This window comes from Coenobita brevimanus, chromosome 53 (genome assembly GCF_032717465.1).
Source record: "Coenobita brevimanus isolate Jiangsu-jjx chromosome 53, ASM3271746v2, whole genome shotgun sequence".
Lineage (NCBI taxonomy): Eukaryota > Metazoa > Arthropoda > Malacostraca > Decapoda > Coenobitidae > Coenobita > Coenobita brevimanus.
Window position 1 is genome coordinate 15,572,675 of NC_137006.1, and position 25,082 is coordinate 15,597,756.

The window sequence follows — 25,082 nt, forward strand, 5'->3', positions numbered from 1 at the left end:
CCCGCCTGAATTCCATCCCACATAGAGATTTAAATGTGGATAAGAATATATTTTTAGATGTTAATTTTCGTGGCTGATGACACTTGTGATCACTTTTAACTATAAATTTCATTCCTTGCGACATTTCCTCCTCAGCATCGTTGATTTAGGATGTAAAACAAGCATTATGAGAGTTTCTTCGCATTTTAACCCAGAAACCGTTGAACGATAGAGTGTGTGTTTCATTTTCTTATGCATGGTTTGAGCCTCAGCTTTAGTATATTGTGGTTTCCTTTCACGCAATGAGAGGTATACACATTAACAACACATATTATTGATTTTTGGTGTTGTTTACCTAAATTTATACTGTTCTTTCTGGTGTGCAGTAAAGGAAATATAACTAGGCTGTGACAGTTGCCAGATGCCATTTTCTGAGCTAAAGATACTGGGAATCGAGTCATCACTTCTTTGGGTGTATGTACATAGGGACCTTGTGTCACCTCAGCGTAGTACTGTCTTCCTGACAAAGTCTTATTTTCTTCATCTAAGTGGTAAACTGGGGTGCCCGCCATTCACCCACATGACGTAGTATTTTTTGAGGTGATTAAGGCTTTCAATCCTCGGGTCTTTCTTCCTATGGTTAGGAAGCGGGGTTTGGTAGTTAGGTGCTCAAGAAACTTCTCGGCGTTTCACGTACGGTAGTTCCGGTTTTGGTACGAGTCAGAGTTGTCAGTTTGCCTGCTGTTAGTGAGCATAGTTATTTCGTAAGTTGTACATTAATTTCTGTGCTCTTTTTCTTTATGATGTTTTATTTATGTGATTATTAAATTATGTAACTGGAATTGAGTTTGTATGGTAAATAATTTACAGTGTTATGTAATGTTAGAAAACTCTTGCATATTTTGTGTGTCTCCGAGTTGGTAACTGTGCTCTTTCTTTCTGGAGTACATGAAAACTGTTGTTCTCATAGAATGTAGATCATTGTCGAACAATGCAAGCTTACAAGGATGGCGAGGAGACTAGAGCATGTTTTAGTCAGTTTTCAGTTCAATTTGAGTGTAGTGCAGTGTCAGTGCAGTGTCAGGGAAGTTTGTATATTTTTAGTACTTGTGAAAACAGAGAAGTGTTTATTTAAGTTTGTATGTCATTGGAACTTGTGAAAAATAGTGAAGTGTTGTCAAGCATTAAGTGTAATTACAGCTAGTAAAGTGTATACAGCGCCAGTGCTTGTGAGAATAGAGAAGTGAAGTTGGAAAACAATCAGTGTAGTTACTTGGAAATTAAATACAGTGAACTTACGAAGCCAGTATTTATTTATAACGCTTCGGCTCATCTTGTGTATTGTACACCTAAAGGCTGACCATAGGAAGGACAACTCACTGGACAATGTCCTTCCAATACTGTACTACTGCTGTTGGAGTCTGTGGAAGTGTGGGACGGGGACCTAACACTGGTGTCAGGGGTGGGATAATTTGATTGTAGCAGTGAGTCTAGCCTTTGACAAGGAAGCAGGTGTGCAGACTAGATCCTGAGCTCGGCACGAGGACGAGTTGTCATAGCTGGCAATCATCAAGCTATTACAAGCACAGACTGAAGGTCAGAAAGAACTCAAAGAACAACTACAGGCACTGAATGAAGGACAGAAAGAACTCAAAGAACTAGTACAGGCATGAGGTGTACTACTGAAGGCAAATAGGGAACAACTAGAGGCATCAGAGGAGCAACAGGGGGAATTACAATCGAGGATGCAAGGTGAGAGGCTCTTTTGACAGCTGTCTGGGGGCAGTGGAGCCTGATGTACAGTGCAAGACAAAGGCCGGAGTGATGGTGGGGAGAAATCTGGTGGAAAAAGGTGCAGATGAAGTGCCGGTTGTGGTGGCCAATTTCTTCCCTGAGCCACAGAAGATCAATGAGGGAGAAATTCTGGGACTGTGCCAGGTGGTGGACCCTGAGTGGCACCAGAGGAGGGCCTGTAAAAGGAGAGTGGTCAGTGGAGATGTATGTCTGCCAGAGAACTTACAAGACCTTTTCTCAAGGAGTTGCCAATGCCTGGATGGCTCACAAGTGCTGAAGTTGAGGCAGCTGCTGATGGAATTTGCTGATATCTTTTCCACGGGAGACCTAGACCTGGGGTGCACTGATCTGGTGGAGCATGGTATAGACACCGGGGATCACTGCCTGATTAAACAGACAGTGCAGAGGATGGCGTCATCCCAGTGGCAAGAAATGGAGAAGGTGATGGAGAATCTCCAAAGTCAAGGAGTAATAGAAAAGTCCAGCAGTCCTTGGGCATCAGCAGTGGTTCGATAACGAAAAAGGATGGCTCAGTAAGGTGCAGTATAGATTATCGAGCCCTAAATGAAGTGACAGTGAAGGATGCATACCCCTTGCCAAGAATTGATGACACCCTCGATGTTCAGTCAGGTGCTAAGTGGTTCTCCACCCTAGACATGAAGGCAGGATACCACCAGGTCAAGGTTGAAGAGAAGGACAAAAAGAAGACAGTCTTTTCACATGGGTGGGGTTTATGGCAGTTTGAAGTGATGCCATTTGGCCTATACGATGCCGTAGCTACTTTTGAGTGACTCATTGACTGTGTACTTGAAGGCCTGCAATGGCAAACAGCTCTCATCTATCTGGACGATGTAATTGCGTTTGGACGGACTTTCGACCAGGAACTGGAGAGGCTCTCGGAGGGGTTGAACAGGATCCACGCAGCACACCTCAAGCTGAAACCCAAGAAATGTTACTTGTTTCAAAAGTAAGTAAAGTACTTGGGACACATTGTAGGCGGGAACGGCATCCGTACTGACCCAGAGAAGGTGGCAACTGTGGAAAACTGGCCAGTTCTAACTTGTATGAGAGAGCTACGGAGTTTTCTGGGCTTGTGCACTTACTATCGGCGTTTTGTCAAAGACTGCAACAATAGCTGCACCTCCTCACAAGCTGTTGGGGAAAAGGCACACGTTTGCATGGACAGCAGAGACTCAGAAAGCCTTTGACGAACTCAAGCATGCATTGGCAAGCTCTCCAGTATTGCTGTACCCAGACCAGAATCAGCCATTTATCTTGGACTGTGACACCAGTGACCATTGTATTCGTGGAGTCCTGTCATACAAGGATGACAAAGAGTATGTGGTGGCATATTACAGCAAGAAGCTCAGCCCACCAAAGTGGAACTACTGTGTAAGGAGCTCTTGGCAGTGATGAAGAGCCTTGATTTCTTCCATCCCTACTTGTACGGGTCCTATTTCATCAGGACGCACCATGCAGCACCCAAGTGGCTGAAAATGCTAAAGAATCCAGAAGGACAATTGGCATGCTGGCTTGGGAAGCTAGACCAGCACAATTATGAAGTGCAGCACTGTCCTGGGCCGGTACATGGCAATGCTGAAAACCTGAGCCATCGGCCTTGTGATCCAGAGTGTCAGCAGTGTAGTAAAAAGGCAGATCATTGTAAGAAATTCAGCTGTACTGCAGTGACTGGGCAAGATGTCAGTAGAGGAGAGGATGCAGATGGAGGATGAAGATTTACAGGCAGTGCTAGAATGGTTGCAGCAGAGTACAGTGTGACCATCTTGGGAAGAAGTTTCCTTTTTAGGCCTGTGACCAAGAGCAACTGGAGTCAGTGGGACCTTCTTTGTTTGAACAACAGACTACTGGAGCGTCAGTGGGAGACACCCTATGGCCTCAGCAAGTATTGGCAACTGGTGGTTCTGAAGAAGACGAGGTCCGAGATCTTGGATGAGTCCCATAACCAGATAACTAGTGGGCACCTGGGAGTGATCAAAACTCTAAGCCAGCTGCGACAGAGGTTCTACTGGATTGGCATGCGCCTGGATGTTGAAGAGTGGTGTCGGGCCTGTGATGTGTGATGCGTAAAGAAGGGACCCAAGAAACGTGATTTCACCCCTCTTCAGCTGTAGTAAGTAGGTGGACTGATGGAAAGAGTCATGGTGAACATTGCTGGACCTCTGCCACTCACTGAAAGAGGAAACCGATATATATGTGTTGCCATGGACTACTTCATAAAGTGGCCAGAAGCCTATGCTATCCGCGATCAAGAGGCTGCAACTGTTGCACAGGTGTTGGTGGACCAGTTTTTCTGTCATTTTGGGATGCCACAAGAGCTACAGTCAAACCAGGGTAGAAACTTCGAGTCTGCCGTGTTCTGTGAGTGCTGCAAGCTATAGGGGATCAAGAAGACCAGGATGACCCCACTAAGGCCACAGTCAGATGGGATGGTAGAGAAATTCAGTTGGACCCTGGGACAAGAAGTGGCCAAGTACTGCATAGAGGGACAAACAGAATGGGACCAGAAATTACCTGCATTGCTGATGGCATGTTGCTCTGCATCCCAAGAGTCTACTGGCTACACCCCTGCAAAACTGATGTTGGACCACGAGTTATGCTTACCTGTTGACTTGTTAATGGGAAGATCACCTGGTGAAGAGCTGCCTACAGACACCACCTGCTATGCAAAGCACCTTCAGGAAAGGCTGGCTGAGGTACATCATCAGGTATGAGAAGCCCTCAAGTTATCAGGAGAGGTGATGAAGTGCAAGTATGATGCCAAGGCAAGTAAGGTGAGCTTCAGGGAGGGTGACCAAGTTTGGTTATACAATCCTCAGTGAAAGAAGAGACAGTCACTGGAGCTGCAGAGCCCATGGGACGGGCTTTACACTGTGTTGGACCACCTATCAGATGTAACATATTGGATTTGGGGAGGCAAGAATTCTTGCCCAAAGGTGGTACACGTGAACCACCTGTGGCCGCACCATGGGCGAGGACAGTACAGCTTGGACGTCTCTGAGGAATCGCGCTCTCCTGCAGCAGAGGATGTCAAGGAGGACCAAGGAGCCGAAGTGCAAGAGGATGGTGACAGTGTCCCAAGAGAAGATGTGAATCACGAAGAGGAGCAAGACCTTCCTGGATGAGTGGACTGTGTGAAGGAACAAGGACATCCTGGAAGCAGCATAGAAGAAGACCTGATAAGTTGATGGATTATTTTGTGTATAGTTAGATGTTTCATTAGGATTAATTATGATTGTATCTAATGTCTAGTTTTGTCGGGACGACAAAGAACTAGGGAGGGAGTAATGTTAAGAAACAGGATTTTCCAGTTAGGTTCTCGAGAAGCTTCTTGGCGTTTCGGGTACGGTAGTTCCGGCATTGTTACGAGTCAGAATTGCCAGTTTGCCTGCTGTTAGTGAGAGTAGTTATTTCGTAAGTTGTACATTAATTTTTGCACTCTTTTTCTTTATGATGTTTTATTGATGTGATTGTTAAATTATGTGATTGAAATTAAGTCTGTATGGTAAATAATTTAGAGTGTTATGTTATGTAAGAAAACTCTTGCATGTTGTGTTTGTCTCCAAGTTGGTCACTGTGCTCTCTCTGGAATACATCAGAACTGTTGTTCTCGTAGAATGTAGATCATTCTCGAACAATGCAAGCTTACAGTATATAAGGATGGGGAGGAGACTAGAGCAAGTTTTAGTCGGTTTTTAGGTCAGTTTGAGTGTAGTGCAGTGTCAGTGCAGAGTCAGGGAAGTTTGTATATTTTCGGTGCTTGTGAAAACAGCGAAGTGTTTACTGAAGTTTGTATATCATTGGAACTTGTGAAAAATGGTGAAATGTTGTCAAGCATTAATTGTAATTACAGTCAGTGAAGTGTGTATAGCTCCAGTGCTTGTGAGAATAGTGAAGTGAGGTTGGAAAGCATTCAGTGTAGTTACTTGGAAAATAAAGACAGTGAACTTAAGAAGCCAGTATTTATTTATAACGCCTCAGCTGATCTTGTGTACTGTACACCTCTAGGCTGACCATAGGAAGAACAACTCACTGGGCAACGTCCTTCCAATACTATGCTACTGCTGTTGGAGCCTGTGACTGTGTGGGACGGGGACGTTACACTATTAATCATCAATATATAAATTTTCCCACGTTTTGCATGAGCTCCTTTATTTTGTCCGAAGTGACATGCAAACCCATAAAAATTAGCTTTGATAGTAGAGTCATTGCTTTCCCCAACTAACCAATTCAACTCGAGGAATCATCAGTTTCTTGTCTCAGAGAAAATACTGTGCTTGTACTTCCTCTCATGGCATCGCAAATTTTCCAGGGTGTTTGAAAGTCTTGTTCGGGACTTCTAAATCCTTGCTACCTAAGTCTGGGTGGCTGTGTTGGTGTCATTATTGGTGCTATGCTGAGGCTGGATATTCAAATTGTTTAAGGCTGTACTTTCTTGCTAAGATAGTCTCTCTCGCCAACAAATGTCGTAAGTGTCCGTTCCAAAGATACTCAAAACATTTCAGTCGTCATCTTGTGATGCCAGACGTCATAAATGGAGATGGTATCTTGGCATACCTACAGTGAGTATCATAGTGAAACACTAGCCAAAAAAACTGCCATAAAACTATTTAGTATAACCTGTATAATTGATTCTTGCTTTTTGGAGGGGATTTAAGGACTGGAAATGCGGTATGCTAAAGAAAGATGGGAAAGGAAGTGGAGTGAAGAAATCGAATAAAGGAGAGTGATAAAGGAGCAGATATAATTATAAAGAGCATGCATATTTACGTTAGGTAAATAATCATCAGAAGAACAAGACAAAAAAAAAAAAAAAGAAGAGGGGAACAGCATATGTGAAAAGAAAATATGGAAACAGCATACAAAACAAGTACATGAAGAAGAAAATATCTAAATCGTTATAGTTCATTTGCGACTGAAGAATATACCAAGGCTCAGTTCATTACCCTTGCACGTCCATTTCTATATTCTTTTCTTAACTGTCCAGGAATGATGAAAAACCGAAAATAAAGCTACCTACTTCGCTCATGATGTGAGCGTACTTTGTGGAGGAACACATTAATTCAACACCTTTAATGATGCCTGCGTAAACGACTGGAGGTATCTTCTGAGACTCAAAAAAAAAAAAAAAAAAAGGCATATCCAGAATCTGTTCCGAAAGAGACCACTTAACCAAATTAGACCGACTAATTATGATTATAAGAATAGCCGATGATTGTGGATTTGGCTTTTCTAACGGTAATTATTATCTCCATGCTCCATTACCTACTCACCATGGAAGAGGTGGTGGTGGAGTGGACAGAGTAGTGCGCTGGGCACTACTTGTTCGCGGATTGGATCTCAGCTGTTGCAAGAAATAATATCTGGATATGAATTTAATATCAGTGAATTCACTGTACTTAAATCTGGCTTCACTGTCATGTCATAAAAACGCCACCATTAATATCATGACACCCGGATGGGAGTACTATGATGATAATGATCATGCTATAAGTGAGATAACAACTAAATCCTTCTGTTAGAAAACTGGGAACGTAGATAAATTGTATTCGTCATATGAGTAACGAGACTTGGATCGCCGTGTGTGTGTGTGTGTGTGTGTGTGTGTGTGTGTGTGTGTGTGTGTGTGTGTGTGCGTGCGTGCGTGTGTGTGTGTGTGTGTGTGTGTGTGTGTTTTATGCGTCCGACTTCGGAAATAGGCTCAACAGACTGTTACCTGAAGACCAGCACTCGTAGGACGTATCACACACCATCTACATGTCACCACTTATGCTCAAACACTGCAGTTACTGGGATTTGCCCTCTGACTGCTTAGTTTATCTGTTAAATAAAGGCGTCAGCAGTGAGCGAGAATATAATATTAGAGTTTCCTAACGCAGCGAAAGTCCAGGTCATCATTAAGTCCAGCAAAAATAGGCTGTACTGTACGTTCAATCGTTATATTTTTCTATGGTGACAAGCATCTCAACGTCCTACTCTGCCAGTGACTGACCAGAGATATATGTAACTAATGGTAGAATCGGTAGAGAGGCGGCCTGCAGTCCTAATGGACCCAGGTTCGAATCCCGGCTGGGGCAGGGAGCAGTTTAAGGATTTGAATTTCTAAAACACACACACACACACACACACACACATTTTTCTGATCTACCACATAAACCGCCGACAAGTCATAAACGTACCCCCGCTAATACCAGTACACCAGTCCTGTATGAGACAGCCCTAGCATGTATTCAGTATGGACGGTGGGTGTTAGCCCCGAAATGGTGACATGTGGAGATGTAGGAGGACGACTGGACCCCAAGGAGTACTACTGGGACTTGGGAATAGGCCCTGAAGCCTTTGCCCAGAGTCGGACACATAAAGAAAAAAAAAGTTATTAAGAGTCAGAGGTATGATTGTACTAATTTTTCAAATAGTATAAATGATTTCAATCTAGATGAAGGGTTCAGGGTCAGCTAAGAGGTTGACCTCTTTTTTGATGACAGGCATCTCAGCATCTTACAAGCACTGACTAAATAGGATAATCTGGGACTCAAACAGATTTGTTCCGACTTAACTTGGTGAAAGGGCTTAGGGTGAGGTAACGGACTGACTAGTTAGTTTTGAGAACGTTAGGTCGAAGGGCAAGGTCATATGACAAGGTCAACTTAATCAGTTTTGATCCAGTATAGACCAAACATAACGGTAGGGTTGTGAGTACAGTAAGACTTGAACGAATGGAGTCAGTTTTGAGAACAATCAGTCAGTCGTCAAGGTTATAAGGCAAGGTCAAAGCTCGTCCCGTGAATGAACAAAATATTAATTTGATTGATTTGGAACAAACTTAGTGGAAGGGCGAGGGCCAGCCAATGGGTTGACATAAATTATAGTCTTTGAGAACAAATAATTGAATATCGGAGTCATTATTCTGGCATGACAATAGTTCAGGGTACATGTAGGGTCAAGGGAATCATATTTCGAGGACAATCAGTCAGAGATCAAAGTCGCGGTGTAGGGTCACATTCGACCTGTGGGCGTTCTAGTACACTAGTATTTGCTTGATGTTTGTCAGCACCTATTGTTCATGGCTGCATCAGCATATGTATCCTATATGTATTAGGACTCTGAGACCCAACAGTCTCCCGAGTGCAACAAACAGAGAGAAAAGTAGAAGGAAAGGGGTGGAATGGAAAGGCATGAAAGGGAGGGGAAAAGAATGCGAGGAGAGTAGACAGTGAGATATCAGATGAGAAAGAATAAGGAAATGTGGTAGATGAGGAACAAATAAGAGTCAAATGCAGGTAAAGGAAGTTAAAGGAACAAAATGGAGAGAGAGAGAGAGAGAGAGAGAGAGAGAGAGAGAGAGAGAGAGAGAGAGAGGTGAAGGAGAGTTAACGAGAAAAGTGAGCAGACAACGGAAGGTACAAGGTGGAAATGAGAGGAAGGAGAAGGATTCAGGTAAAGTGATGAGAAAAGGGGCAGGGTGAGGCAAGACTCATATTGATTACCTGGCTGAAATGATTGAAGCTGCCGAATCTACGATATTTCCCATTGCTTCATAAATATTTTGCCACACAAAGGATTTCTTACTACCTATACTTCGCAACTTTTTGTCTTCACTGTCGCAAGAGAGGGACTTGTGCTGGAAAGGAACACCTAAATGTGAGGGCACTGATCTAATCAGGCTGCTCAAATGCCTGGTTATACAAGTGTCCTTTAACTATTTCCCTATCCCCCCAAAGAAGGTTGGTGGATAGCAGAAGAGGGGCAGTTTAAGCCTGCAGTTCACCGGGCTCACATTTCAGATGAGCCTGGGGTTGGAACAACAGCAACAACTTCTTTTTCTACTACTGCTACTACTACTACTACTACTACTACTGCTGCTGCTGCTGCTGCTGCTACGACTACTGCTACCAGTAAAGTGCTCTTTGTGAGCGTGTGACTAGCAAGCGAGAGATTGTACATACACCTGTCATTATAATTTCATCTCGGTTTAAACACTCAACGTATCTTGTACGGTGACTGTACAATAACAAATATTTTAGCTAATATATATATATATATATATATATATATATATATATATATATATATATATATATATATATATATATATATTCACATTTTCTCTACCTCACGTTTTCTCTCTGGATATGTATATAGTGAGGCGCCGTAGCATTTATCACACGTACAATGTTCACTTCTCAGCTCCCGACTTGTGTCAAAGAACTGTGTCAGTAAACACTTGGCAACTGATCGAATGATAAAATCCAGAAATGAGGAGGATTCCCCTTGCTGATTTAACCCCCTTAACATATTAAAAACGTTCATATAAAATTATGAGCGTTATAGCCGATATTTAATTGTTAGAAATCATGCAAGAAAACAGTGTTACAACAGGAAATCCTATTTAATTCGATTTCATAGTGGAGCATGCCAGTTGAAGCCCTCAGTACATTCCTTTGGATAGCTGGGATTCCAAATGGTGTCTGTGGTCTCATGAGTAAATATGCAGCTTAAAAAAAAATAAAAAATACTGAATGTATCTACTACCTGCTGAAAGACCCTCTTCTCTATATCACGTGGCAGAAAAGGTATTAGCCTCTGAAACCATCGCAATCGGGCTGTGTTGTGTCAGGCCGGGCCACGTCGCGCCGGGCCGCTCATTTCTCAGCTGAACGTAAACCACTTCGTTCGCTCGCTCGTAACAACAACAACATCAACAACAACAACAACAACAACAACAACAACTACTACTACTACTACTACTACAACTACTACTACCACTACAACTACTACTACCACTACTAGTACTACTACTACTACTACTACCACTACAACTACAACTACTACTACCACTACTACTACTACTACTACTACTACTACTACCACCACCACCACCACCACCACCACCATCACCACCACCCCTTCAATAGGCTGGCGTAGTTCTTTTAGTTTATTCCTGCTACGTGCGAATGATTTTTGGCTTATATATCAGAAGAATTTTTTGTCCCACAATGACTATTTTGTTGAATTTATCATTGCTACATCCAGGTGATTTACTTCTGCATAGAGTCGCACGCATTTAAGAGGGTTTCCCTTTCGCTGGGTTCAGGTATTGGCTTTGTATATTGCAACATCCACGTTAATTTATTCAACTTAGAGGCGACAGCAAATTAGAGGGGTTAGATGTATCCTCTTCGGTACAAGAGGTCCTTCCTATGTTGAATAAAAATAATCTTGTCTAGTAGCCAGAAAAAAATACCTTCACGATTTCGAGGAGTTAATCCCTTCACTCTGATGGCGAATTTAACTCAGCTGATGCTTGATACCTCTGGATGATTTTATTTACCTTAGGTACGCTCCTCCGTATTGAAAAAGTTAATGTCTCTGTTCAGTGGCAAGCTTTATTGGTTTATTAGCGAAACCATCAGACGATTTTGTTCAGCTTTGGAAGCTTCAGAAGCAGTTAATGGACGCTGTTTCGGACATATTCTGCATTAAATCTCTTGGAAGCTAAATAAACCAGCTTGATGATAGCTGGAATGATTAATAGATAATGGTACTGAAATGGTATACGTTTTCACTAAACTGTCGTATAAATTGTTATTTATTTCTTTAAGGCGAGATTGTTCTTGTCCTCGTTGGTCTTCCTAATGTTCTACAAGGAGAATATTTAAAGTATGTGTGAGTGTACCTGCATATGCGCAAGTATCGACACAAATGTGTACGTGTATAAATGTGTGTATTTGCTATTGTGAGATATGGAGAGCTGCCAGAGATGTACTATACATGTTTCTCTATGTGTGAGAATGTTTATGTATAAGCATGAATTTTTTTTTTTTTTTTGCGCATTTATGTTTGCCGATGTGAGGTGATGGGGACGACCCAGAAATGTTTGTATACGTGTAAACTTACATGTTTATCTATGTGAGCTTCTTTGTTTATATATTATATATAAGAGAGAGAGAGAGAGAGCGAGAGAGAGAGAGGAGTGGCGACCTTCATCCACTTACTTTATCATTATTTTTATGCGTCTGATGTCAAGTGCAATGGCAAAGCTTTCGCCAAAGTCCCGAAAGGAGGATGACCAGGAGTCTGAAAGGTAGGTGAGAAGATCGCCAGTGGAGCTTCCCTGACGGAACCCGTACTGACAATCAGAAAGAAGGTTGTGATAGGAAAGATGCCTTAAAATTTTTGTTTGGAGAATTGACTCAAAAACTTTTGAAATACAGGACATTAAAGCAATTGGACGATAGCTGGAGGGTTGGGAGTGGTCACCCTTTTTTGGGACTGGCTGATTGAGAGCAAACTTCCAGCAAGAAGGAAAGGTACAAGTTGACAGACAAAGGCGAAAGAGTTTGCCTAGGCAGGGTGTAACCACAGCAGCACAGTTCTTGAGAACAACAGGAGGGACTCCATCAGGCCGATACGCCTTGTTAGTACTGAGGCCTGCGATGGCAGAAAATACATCAGCTGAAGAAATTTTAATGTCTGCCCTCCTCTCTTCCTATTTCTCCCATCTTTCCTGTCGCATTATATTTCTCTTCTTTTCATCTTGCTTTACACTGAGTGACAAACCTAATGATTTCCTGTAATCCAGGAAACCATTTACAACGCTGGGTGGTATCTGTGTAACCAACCCATATGTGTTCCCTACGCGTCAACAAGTGGGTTGGAGGAGAGTTAGTGCCCCTACTCGTAAAGCAACTAACTCACAAACAGCCACCCCTTACTGGATTTTCACGTCTGGATATATATATATATATATATATATATATATATATATATATATATATATAGATATATATATATATATATATATCTCATTGGATCCCAGTGTTCCTGGGTGAGGCACTGTTCCGGGAGGGTCCTAAGCGTACCGCCCTCCGCATATCGGCTCATAGTCGCGAAGCTCATAGGTCCCTACCCGGGGGTTCCCTACTTTATTAAGTTCTGTCCAATGCTGGGGACACTGGGCTCCAATGGGGTATATATATATATATATATATATATATATATATATATATATATATATATATATATATATATATACACACACACACATATTTTAATGCGAGGAAGAAGGAACGAAAGGCCATGAGCTCGCAAAAACAGTTCCCTCCAAGAGAAAAACAAAATACAATAGAGAGCCAAATTCAAGATCCGATCATTTCGAGATGCCTGGACACACTGCGTTTGAAAGACTGGAGATCATAGGAAGCAGGAAATACAGACAGAGGGAGACAGTTACAGAGTTGACCTGTTGCATAAATGAAGGACTGGGAGTAACGGTTAACTCTTGCATTAGGGAGTTGGACAAAAAAGGGATGAGAGTTTGCTACTAGATGGGTGCTACGCGCCCGTCGTAGAGGTGGAGGAATGCATGCAGACAGTTCAGAGGAGCAGTGACCTTTAAAGTAGCGATAGAAAAGAGATTAAGATGCAACAGTGCGGCGAAGAGACAGAGGTTGAAAAGAGTCAGTAAAAGGAGGAAAGTTAATGAGACGAAAAGCCTTTGACTCCACCCTATTGAGAAGAGCTGTATGTGGGGAGCCTCCCCACACATGAGAGTTGTACTCCACATAGGGGTGGATAAAACCCCTTTATAGAGTCAACAATTGTGTAGGGGTAAAGAAAGAACGGAGTCGGCCTAGCACACCTAATCTCTTGGAAGCAGATTTTACAAGAGATGTAATATGATCTTTCCAAGATAAGTCCCGAGTAAATGAAACCCCAAGCATGTTCAAGGATGATATGGGATTAAGCTGAATATTATCAAACATTAGTGGGTATACATGTGGAAGATTTTGTCGGGTTGATAGGTATAAGAACTGAGTCTTAGATGCATTGAAAACAAGATTTTTTTTTACCCCAGTCAGAGATACGAGCCAAGTCAGATATTAGGTGTGCCATAGCTTCATCCCTTGTTTGTTGAAGTAACTGCTGAGATGGGCATTGCGGGAACCGAATGGAGAGGTGAAAGGTGGAGTCATCAGCGTATGAGTGGATAGGGTTAGATGTATAGCTTAGAAGGTCATTGATGAATAAAAGGAAGAGAGTTGGTGATAGGACAGAGCCCTGAAGAACACTGCTGTTGATAGATCTTGGATAAGAACAATGGCCATCTACAACAATGCACAGATAGAAGGATAGAAACCGTACGTGGGCAGTTTGGAAATTAAAGATTTATGCCAGACTCGATCAAAAGCCTTTGAGATGTCAAGTGCAATGGCAAAGCTTTCGCCAAAGTCCCGAAAGGAGGATGACCAGGAGTCTGAAAGGTAGGTGAGAAGATCGCCAGTGGAGCTTCCCTGACGGAACCCGTACTGACAATCAGAAAGAAGGTTGTGATAGGAAAGATGCCTTAAAATTTTTGTTTGGAGAATTGACTCAAAAACTTTTGAAATACAGGACATTAAAGCAATTGGACGATAGCTGGAGGGTTGGGAGTGGTCACCCTTTTTTGGGACTGGCTGATTGAGAGCAAACTTCCAGCAAGAAGGAAAGGTACAAGTTGACAGACAAAGGCGAAAGAGTTTGCCTAGGCAGGGTGTAACCACAGCAGCACAGTTCTTGAGAACAACAGGAGGGACTCCATCAGGCCGATACGCCTTGTTAGTACTGAGGCCTGCGATGGCAGAAAATACATCAGCTGAAGAAATTTTAATGTCAGCCATGAGGAAGTCAGAGGGGAGAAGTGATGGAGGAACAGCACCGGAATCGTCTAAGGTGGAACTGAAGGAGAAAGTCTGTACGAGGAGATCTGCTTTATCAGTAGAGGAAATAGCTACAGAACCATCAGAGTAGAAAAGAGGAGGGAAGGATGATGGGTAAAGTTGTTAGAAAGGTTTTTGGCAAGGTGCCAGAAGGAGCAGGAAGAATAGACCAATTTTCTCAGACCAAAAATCATACGTATTGTATATATTTTAATGGAAAATATGTTTATTTTCAATATACTTATGGTCTTTTAGCTTAAATATGCATCATATATTAAATAAATGTATGTTCTTAGGCCAAAATATCACCTGATCACGGAACCCGCTGTGATTGGTCGTGACGTCAGAATAGTGGCTTGCCAGAGCCAGGGCCCAGCTGATCGACAGCCGATTGTGTTTGCTTGTGTACTGTATCCCTATAAACATGTCCCAGGCAAGCAGACATTATTACTATTCCTTTGTGCCATTGTGCAAAAGCACCATGAAGGCAACACCAAGTAAACGTTTTATAAGTGTGCCAAAAGATACGAAAATAAGGAGGCAGTGGTGAGTGTTTGCTCGTCGTGACTTCGCCATGCTGGAATACGAGTGTTACTGCTGTGAAGACCATTTTAATGTAAGTACTTAATGTATTATATTCTATCTATCTATCTATCTATCTATCTATAGCCCGACGCCCTAATCCCGCAAAGGGTGGCCGCAGACAAAACGCCTCCAAGTCACTCTGTCACCCACCAATTGACTACCCTCCCCCCAACTCACCCCCCCCTCCCTCATATACCTCTCAACTCCATCCCTCCACCTCATCTTCGGTCTACCCCTCCCTCTCCCTCCCTATTATATTACTATATTATATACTTCCTCAAAATTACCATGAAATGGTGCTGTGATAGGACTGTGATTGCTTGTTGGCGTGTTTTGCTGTGACAGGTTGTGGTAGTGTTGCTCAGAGTAGCTTGGTTAGTGTCTTATTTTCTTCTTATTGTTTCAAGTACTGAAGTACATAAAGCCTGGGATTTAACAGTCTCATATCTGAAACATAGAGTTCACACAAGAATGAGATTTTTTTTTATCAAACTTTCTAAATATCTTAATAAAGTGCACTACTCTCATTCTCGGTGTTCAATAAATCCTTAAAGTGTTCCCTCCATCTATTCACTGTCTCTCCTTTCTCTACCAACATTCTGCCATTCTTATCTTTCACATCCCTATTGCTTCCTTTATCGCCCTGTCTTACTTTCCTTACTTCCTTCCAGAACAGTTTCTTGCATTCCCTCCAGTTCTCAGATTTCTGCCAAACTCTTCATCCACTCTCCTCTTGCTCACTTTTACAAACCTTTTCACTTCTCTCTTCCTTTCTGCATATAACTCTCTCTTCTGCCTCTCAACGTGTCCCATTCCCTTACTTCCCGTCCAGTCTCTATAAGCTACCTTCTTTTGTTCCACAGCTTGCTTCACTTCATCATTCCACCATGCTGTCCCTTGCACTCTTTGCGTCTTCTCCTCACCCCACACACTGCTTCACATGCTGCACATATTTCTTCCTTAAATAACTTGCACACTCCTTCCACCTCTTCCATCCGTTCTGACTCATACCTGCCCAATCGTTCTTCCACTATTCTTTTGTACTCTACCTATTTCTCTTCCTCTCGCAGCCTCTCTACTCTCATCACAGGAACAGTTTGCTCCTGTCTTCCCCTATACCTATTCAGCCATCACCTTTGCAACCTTATTTTGGCCACTACCATGTAGTGGTCAGACAGTCCAAACATGATAAAGTTGCTGTACTAAATTTAAGAGACTGATAAAGTCGTCAAAATTTTACATTCGGAGCCTGAAAGTCTGTTGATTTCTTGTATTATACAGTTCCTACAGCTACCAACTTGAGTAACACATCTTTTAAACTTAACATGTTTCATAGCTGGATGACGGAGTCCTTGATAATACTGAATTATCATCAATATGTCTACTCTTGGTAGACTGCCATCACATAACCAGGAAGGAGGCTCACCTTCCGACATGGCTGACTGAAAAAATGAGAGAACATTATCTGCTACTGTTACTAATAGTAGTGATCTAAGCAACTGTGAAATGTATGTCACAAATAATATATCCAAACAAGGCCTCAGCCTACTGTTATATATGTTTTAGTAAGTTTTGGGAAGTAACCACCCATTTTTTGTAAAATTATTTTTCTCATATTTTGTAGGTTGTGCTTAATCTTACTTATAAAACTAACCTACTGAACCTAACCCTACCAAACCTATTCTTACCCAATATGTACAAGAAAATGTTACTATAATATTGGTAGCTTCTACCCCAAAATACCTGTTTTCCTTTCATTATAATACACAGTGTAAAATAGATGAAGGACTGCATAGATATGTCAGTGTGGTGGGTAGGGACGTACTGGTGGGAAGCAGGTGTGAGGGCGGGCAGTGATTTATGTTCCTGTGGTGAAAGGAAACCGTATCTTTTCAGCTATTTCCACGTTAAAGTCTCAGTTTGTCTTTATTTATCCATCAGCATTAATGCAGGTTGCTATTAGCTTGCTAAATAGGCATGATGAAGATACAATAAACACTTACCACATCATCTGAGGAAGGATCGGTGGCCATCATATGATACAGTAGTGTTGACACGGATCGGCTGTGTCGTCTGCAGCACCAGCCACCTCGGTAGTGACGTCACAACATGGCGCCAGCTTTTTTTGCGCGCAGGATTTTTTCCGATTTTAAATTGTCTGTATCATAAAAAAACACCATTCACATTGAAAAATTACCTTCACTACTTTCTTATATGAGGCTCAAAGATTTTATTTTATTCATTGCCTCAAGTAGAGGAAACTGATCTATTCGAGTTGGAGAGTTGAGAGCATTTAGTGCTGATGAAATTTTTTTTAGCAGAGCGAAGAACAGAATTAGCACGATTCCGGGCAGAAATGTAAAGATGATGTGATTCAGGGGTGGGTTGGCTCCGGTATCTTTTGTAGGCCCTCTCCTTGTTGCGGACTGCATTAGAACAAACGTGATTAAACCAAAGGCTTTCTTGCGTTAGTCAAAGGACACGAGAAAGGAATGTATGCTTCCATGCCTGAGAGAATAACCTCCGTAATGCGCAAGGCACACTCAGATGGCTCCCTGCCATGTAAGCAATAATCACTCCAGGGAAAATCAAAGAAGTACTGCCTGAGGGCCTCCCAATCCGCGGCTCCAAAATGCCACAGACGACGTTTCCCTGGAGGGTCCACAGGCCATATCAGAGTGATAGGACAGGTTAAGGTGATAAGGTTGTGATCGGAGGAGCCCAACGGAGAGAATGTATTCACAGTGTAAGCAGAAGGATTAGTTGTAAGGAAGAGGTCAAGTATGTTGGAGCTCTCTCCAAGGCGGTCTGGGATACGGGTAGGGTGCTATACATGCTGCTCTAGGTCATTAAGGATAGAAAAGATGTAGGCTTGTTCACCAGGTGGATCAGTGGAAGGAGAGGAGTAGCCAAAGGTGGTGGTGAACATGGAAATCTCCTAGAATGGAGATATCAGAAGTAGGAGAAATGGATAGAATGTGTTCCATTGTAGAAGTAAGATAGTCGAAGAATTTTTGATAGTAGAATTAGGGGATAAGTAAACAGCACAGATATATGTAGTCAGAGAATGACAGGAAAGCCGAAGCCAGGATATAGAGAATTCAGAAGAATCTAGTTCAGGAACACGAGAGCAAGATAAGTTGTTGCGTATATATACACAACAGCCACCTTTGGCTTTGAAATGAGTATAGAGAAAGTAGGAGGATACAGAAAAGGGTTTGCTGTCAGTTGCCTCAGACAGCTGAGTCTCAGTTAGGAAAAGAAGCTGAGGTTTAGAGGAGGAGAGGTGGTGCTCAACAGAGGAAAAGTTAGAGGAAAGGCCGCTAATGTTGCAGAAATGAAGAAGAAGCGAGTCAACCAGTGGATCCAGGCAGCTCAAGTCGTCACCGGGAGAGGGGCGGAAGGTGGGGGCATTTATGGTCCCCTCCCCCCCTGGGGTCTCTGAGGCTGCATGTTGAGACTCCATGATTTTTTGAATTTTGGAAAAGGAAGTGTAGTGTACACTGTGCATATAGTTTGGTGTAGATAGTTAGAGAAATTTACATTGGAGGGCTTGCTGGCCTACTCTTTGTGTAACTGAGACACTGAAAAAGTTCAGCAAAGGGGGATGGTCAGGAACTAGTCATGAGGGCTGATGAAACGGGAGCTCCAGCACTCCCTGTCAACAGCTTTCCATCCACCTCGGGAGTATTGTCCCTCACGACTGGTGCTACGGTCTTCTTATATATATATATATATATATATATATATATATATATATATATCCTCGGCGTATCTGTGTGAAGTGCATCCAAAATTAAGGAAATGTGCCAACGGCCATGCCACGTTGAGTACACCGCTTCCCGTCCGATCAGCGAAGTTAAGCAACGTTGGGTCTGGTTAGTACTTGGATGGGTGACCGCCTGGGAACACCAGATGCTGTTGGCATCCCTACGTGTCAAGTGGGGTTGGTGGAGGATTAGTGCCCCTCCCTGTAAAACAATTAACTCTAAGCCCTTGACCACCCCGTTTGGGATACATGGCGTCTGGCAATGGATGGATGGGTGTTGATAAAACTTGGCAGGATGGTTAGAAATTGGTCCTAGATTGTTCAGTTTCACTTTTATTTCGATTAATATTTTAGGGCGTATCTTTTGACCTTTAATAATTAATCCTATTGATTTTGGAATATACACGCATGTGGCTGACGCGGCGGTGCATTTCCGTGGAATTTAGTACGTACTTGCGCGCGCGCGCGCACACACACACACACACACACACACACACACACACACACACACACACACACACACACACACAGCTGTATATCTACACCTGGTAAATTATAATCGTGTGTTTGTGTGTGTGTGTGTGTGTGTGTGTAGACAAATCGGAAAACTGATGCTGATGAAACTGGGCAGGATGGTCGGAATTAGATACAGTTGTGCCATTTCCAACTCCTGCTCATTGATACCTTCTGAAGGGGTGTTTCAGCTCTGAATGATTGTCCCCATTGGTGATATAACGCGCGCACGTGGAAGACATGGCCGGGAACTTCCATGTAGTTTCATGCATCATTGCGGAGAGAGAGAGAGAGAGAGAGAGGGGTTGGTACCTCTACAGTGCAGTACGATGTCTGTTATTTCACTGATACTACGGACAGATGATTTTACTCTGCAGAAAATGGCGGTAGCTGTGGTGGTGATGGCAGCGGTGGAGGTAGTGATATGTGTTATGGTGGAGGTAGTAATGGGAGCTGTTATGGTGTTGGTGGTTGATATTATGGTGGTGGTGGTGGTGTTGGCGATGGTGGTGGTAGCTGTTATGGTGGTAGTGGTAGCTGTGATGATGTTAGTGGTTGTGGTGGTGATGACGGTGGTACTCTGATAATGATGGTGGTGGTGGTAGCTGTGATGGGGATGGTGGTGACAGTAGCTGTGGTGGTGGTGGAGGAAGTCGTGGTACTGGTGGTAGCTGTGATGGTGTTGGTGGTGGTAGCTGTGATGGTGGTCGTGGTGGGGATAGTGTGATGATGATGATGATGGTGATGGTGATAGTAGCTGTGTTACTGGTAGATGTGGTGTGGGTAACGGTGATGATGACTGTGGTGTTAATAGCTGTAGTGGTGGTGGTGACGTTGATGGTCGCAGTGATGGTGGGTGTGATGGTGGTCATGATAAATGTGGTGGTAGTGATGGTGGCTATAATAAATGTGATGATGGTGTTTGTCATGATGAATGTGGTGATGGTGGTGGTGATGATAAATATGATGATGGTGGTTGTCATGATAAATGTGATGATGATGGTGATGGTGATAAATGTGGTGATGGTGGTGGTGATGATAAATATGATGATGGTGGTTGTCATGATAAATGTGATGATGATGGTGATGGTGATAAATGTGATGATGGTAGTTGTCATGATAAATGTCATGATGATGGTGGTGATGATGTGATGATGGTGGTAGTGATGATGAATGTGATGATGATGGTGGTGGTGATGATAAATGTGATGATGGTGGTGGTGATGATAAATGTGATGATGGTGGTGGTGATAAATGTGATGATGGTGGTGGTGATTATAAATATGATGATGGTGGTGGTGATAAATGTGACGATGGTGGTGGTGATGATAAATGTGATGATGATGGTGATGATATATGTGATGATTGTGGTGGTGGTGATAAATGTGATGATGGTGGTGGTGGTGATAAATGTGATGATGGTGGTGGTGGTGATAAATGTGATGATGATGGTGGTGATGACAAATGTGGTGATGGTGGTGGTGATGAAAAATGTGATGATGGTGGTGGTGATGATGATAAATGTGGTGATGGTGGTGGTAGTTATAAATGTGATGATGGTGGTGGTGGTGATAAATGTTATGATGGTGGTGGCAGCTGTTCAGAAAAGGCTCTCATTTATATAAGTGTGGTTCAGAGACGGTTCTAGTTTTGGACAAGTTCATAGTGGCCTGGTAGGACCACAACGCTATTCTCTCGATAGATAGATAGATAGATAGATAGATAGTTAGAGAGAGAGAGAGAGACCGGAGTAAAACCGATTGTTGATTATTGTATTCTAGGGAAACACTGGGGCTTAGCATAAGTTAATGTTCTTCCTCAATGACTCTGATGCTGTCGATAAGCCTACTTCAGAGCTTTCTTCTCCCCAGGGCCATCGCCATTTGTTTGTTTTCCGGGCAGGAGTTGTAGCCTTCCAATACGAGTATTCTTTTCATTTCTTCTCATCCTACCAATACGAGTATTCTTTTCATTTCTTCTCATCCTTGTCTGTTTCTTTGCTTGCCTGTTTGTTCACTGCATAATGGAATTGCTATTGAGAGAGAGAGAGAGAGAGAGAGAGAGAGAGAGAGAGAGAGAGAGAGAGAGAATGCGAATGAAGGAAGGCCGGTGGGAACGGAGGTGGGTACGATAGTACGTAGGTAGCTAAATAGGAACATTAACTTCTTTGATGGGTAAGTAGTTAGGCAGACAGGGAGAGATGTAGGTAGGAAGGTCGGTAAGTAGGTGGGCAGGTGGGCTGGCTTGCAGGCTGACAGAGAGCAGCCTTACGTGGAGATACTCTCTCAAATTGCGCTATAAAGACAGCGTGACTGGACGACCTATACAGACTTTATTTAGAGCCCACTTTTTGATCCATCCATCCATCTATTATCCAATCCTACGTTGCCCCATGAGAAGTGTAGGGGCCCTGGGCTAGGTGAGTCGGTCCTGACATTTAAGATAGTGACCAGCCTCACTCATCTCTAAATGGTATTACGTGAGCAACAAACTCCAACCATCCCTTGGATATAAATCTTCACCGGCTCAATCCGACTGGAGCGCCATAATTACCCACTAAACCACAAGGCTCCAAAATTTGGTTCTATGGTTACAACTCACCGTAGTAAATGGTTTCCTGGTGTACAGAAAACCATTTGGCTTGTCACTCTGTGTAGAGTCACCCACTGGCAGAACGAAGAAGAAAGAAAGACAGAAGAGGGAGTGTAAAGTCACCCGTAGGCAGAATGACGAGGAAAGAATGAAGGAAAAAAAGACAGAAGAGGGTAGATGGAAAGAAGGATGGAGGAGAGGGAAGGGCAGACACCTGAGAGCAGCACTGCATCAAGTGAGTGGATGATGAGCGCCCTCACCTACCACAAAATCGTTAGTATTGTTTTTTACAATTAATAGATGATAATGTTCACTTAGGGGAAACATTTGTCCTGTACAAGTTTAATCTAATCTCTTAATTTATAAGGCTTTTACCTATCTGGTTCCTCCACACGATTATTTTTTACTTTTTGTGTGTGATTTTATAGCCTTGAGGCCACCCCCCCTCCGAAACCTTAGAAATTCCCTCGATTTATCCTTTAGATGGCAGAGCGTAGCAAAACTATTTCACTGTAGTTCCCACCAGACTATTTTACCCATGGGATTGACACCCATCGACTAATACTCGTATTCAGAGCAGCGAACTCACAGTGTCCTTCGGATAACTGCTTAGTGTGTGCGCTGAATAGGGCAAAATTATCAATGGTGTATGTCTGATTTTGAGCAGGTGGGGATGGTGGAAAATATATTTAAGTCATTTCACAGATAAAATCCGCGCAGCATATGAGTCAGTATGAAGTGAAGAGTGAGACGGTAGGGGGTTCAGGGAATATCATACTGGAATGATGACGAGAAACGAACTCTGGCCAAAAAAGAGAAAGCACATAATAGTTGGTTGGGAAGTAGAAGAATGCATAATGTGGAGAGACGGAAAAGAGAGTTATATGTAGAGAAGACAAAAGATAGGAACAGAATGAGGAGTACGAAAGGAAAGGAAAGAACTATTTTGGAACAGGGTGAAGATGGAACGACAGGAATATGAGGGAAGCAGTAGAAAAGTGAAAGACAAAAATTGGAAGAATGTTGGTGAAGAAGGGGGAAATTGTTAGGAAATGAAGAGAACACTAATGTAGAGTACAGCAAGCAAAAGTAACGTATTATAAAAGGTTGGGAAATGGCTGGGAGAGGAGGATAGGACAGAGGGGAAGAATAGATTAGTAGAACGGAAGTACTGGAAACCACGAAGAAGACCAAAGTGAGGAAAGTCCCAGGACTTGAAGAAGCGTGTTGTGAAATGCTGAAACACGAGGGGGAGTTAGTGACATAATGGATGTGGAAGATGCGTAGATATACCTGGGAGGAAGGTAGGGCCTTGGAGGAATGGAATTCATGTATAGTGTTCCTCTATGCCCGTAGTTAACGAACTGTGCGGCGCGACACACTTATGCAGAGCAAGAGGATGGCAGGTGTGGTGGGATAATTCAAAGACAGTACAAGATTTAGAAATATCTTCAAAAACTCTTGCGACAAAGAATATCAAGGTCATTTTCTTATCTACATTATTTTTTTGCTGCATATGATTTAACTTGATAAATATACAGTATGTATACAATCCCATAGGATCATCCAGAAAATTGCAGATTTTACCTATTTATACAGTATAATTAAATCATATTCAATAGAGTTTAATATTAATGAAAAAGTAAAAAATCATTTGAATTATAGATGTATTATTTGAAATGTGTTTTTGATGTCTATAATGGGAATTTCTGTGTATGTTTAGAAACCAGTACAATTTTCTTGAAGAATTTAGGTCTTGTTCATTTATATAATAAATTATACAGTAAATGTATTTTAAAAATTATACAAAAGATTAAAATAATGTAAAGTATGAAGTTTAAAATGTGGAAAGAGAATTTGTCGATCTTATCAAGAAATTTCTACTCATTTCATCAATATATATATATATATATATATATATATATATATATATATATATATATTATAAAAAAGGAAAGCGGCGTGAGCCTTCAGTAAGTTATATTATACTGTAGGTAACATAGGCAAATATTATGACTGGCGCTGTAAAACTGATTATATTAAGGTGAGAATTAGTGATTTTACAAATAAATAGTGCAAACGTATCATCTCCCTCTGTGTTAAGTGCAGAGATAAATACTGCATTGTGTTATTATCGCCTGCCTTTAGAAGGCGAAACGATAATGTTTTTGCCTTCCTGTGTGTGCGTGTGTGTGTGTGTGTGTGTGTGTGTGTGTGTGTGTGTGTGTGTGTGTGTGTGTGTGTGTGTGTGTGTGTTATCTCATGGACGGCTTGAGGTATCAACATGAAACGTTCAGGTTATCAAGATATGGCCAAAATCTTGGCCGAATTCGAGCGTGGGCACTCGGGGTCAAAGTCAAGGTCACCAAAATTGCTGCCAAATGTCAACTAGTGTTTATCGCCCGCCTCTAGCACTATTATATCTCATAAACGGCTTGAGCTATCAACATGAAACCTTTTGGGTATCAGGATATGGCCAAAATCTTGGACTTGGCCAACAGTTTATTCTGGCGGGCGATTAGCATTCAGCTCTCGAATGCTTTTCTTTCAATTTACATGAAAATATCCTCACAAATACGAACTAACTGCATAAAAAAATATCTTCAGCTCTGGTTCAGAAAAGCGATGCAACGTAACATCGAAATGTTACCGCTGCTAAAAAGTTTTAAAGCTATTAATAAATTGCACTGCCACGTTTAGGAACGTCTTGCAACACTGGTAGAAAATATTATTCAGTACTTCCCATTATTGTCTACAGAACAATCCGACTGGGTTAGAGCTCCGTTTACGAAGTTCAACTGTTCAGATCTGAAACTCGATGGGAAAAAAGAAATGGCAAGAGTTTCTAGTAATTTCGCCTTGTAAATGAAGCACGAGAGTACGCCACTGGACTCTTTTTTTGATGTACAGTACAACCACTAATAGAATCCACGAATCTCTACGATCATTATCCATTTTTCTTCAGTTCTCCGAGACATATTGTTGTGAAGAGGAATTTTCAACTCCGAGAGATACCAAAGGCCAGTAAAGAGAAAGGCTTATTTGTTTTGATGAGGTGATGAGAGTTCGTTTGTCTCAAACTTGACCTAATGTAACTAATATTACCGCACAAGCACAAGCTCACACTTCTTGAA

The 25,082-nt window shown here is 42.3% G+C and overlaps 1 non-coding gene across 1 annotated transcript; it reads left to right on the top strand.

Moving 5' to 3' along the window:
- The first annotated feature begins 18,882 nt into the window (after positions 1-18,882).
- On the top strand, positions 18,883-19,001 carry LOC145400898 (5S ribosomal RNA). The gene has a single exon (XR_013897521.1). It is a non-coding gene; the product is annotated as a 5S ribosomal RNA (ribosomal RNA).
- Positions 19,002-25,082: the final 6,081 nt, after the last annotated feature.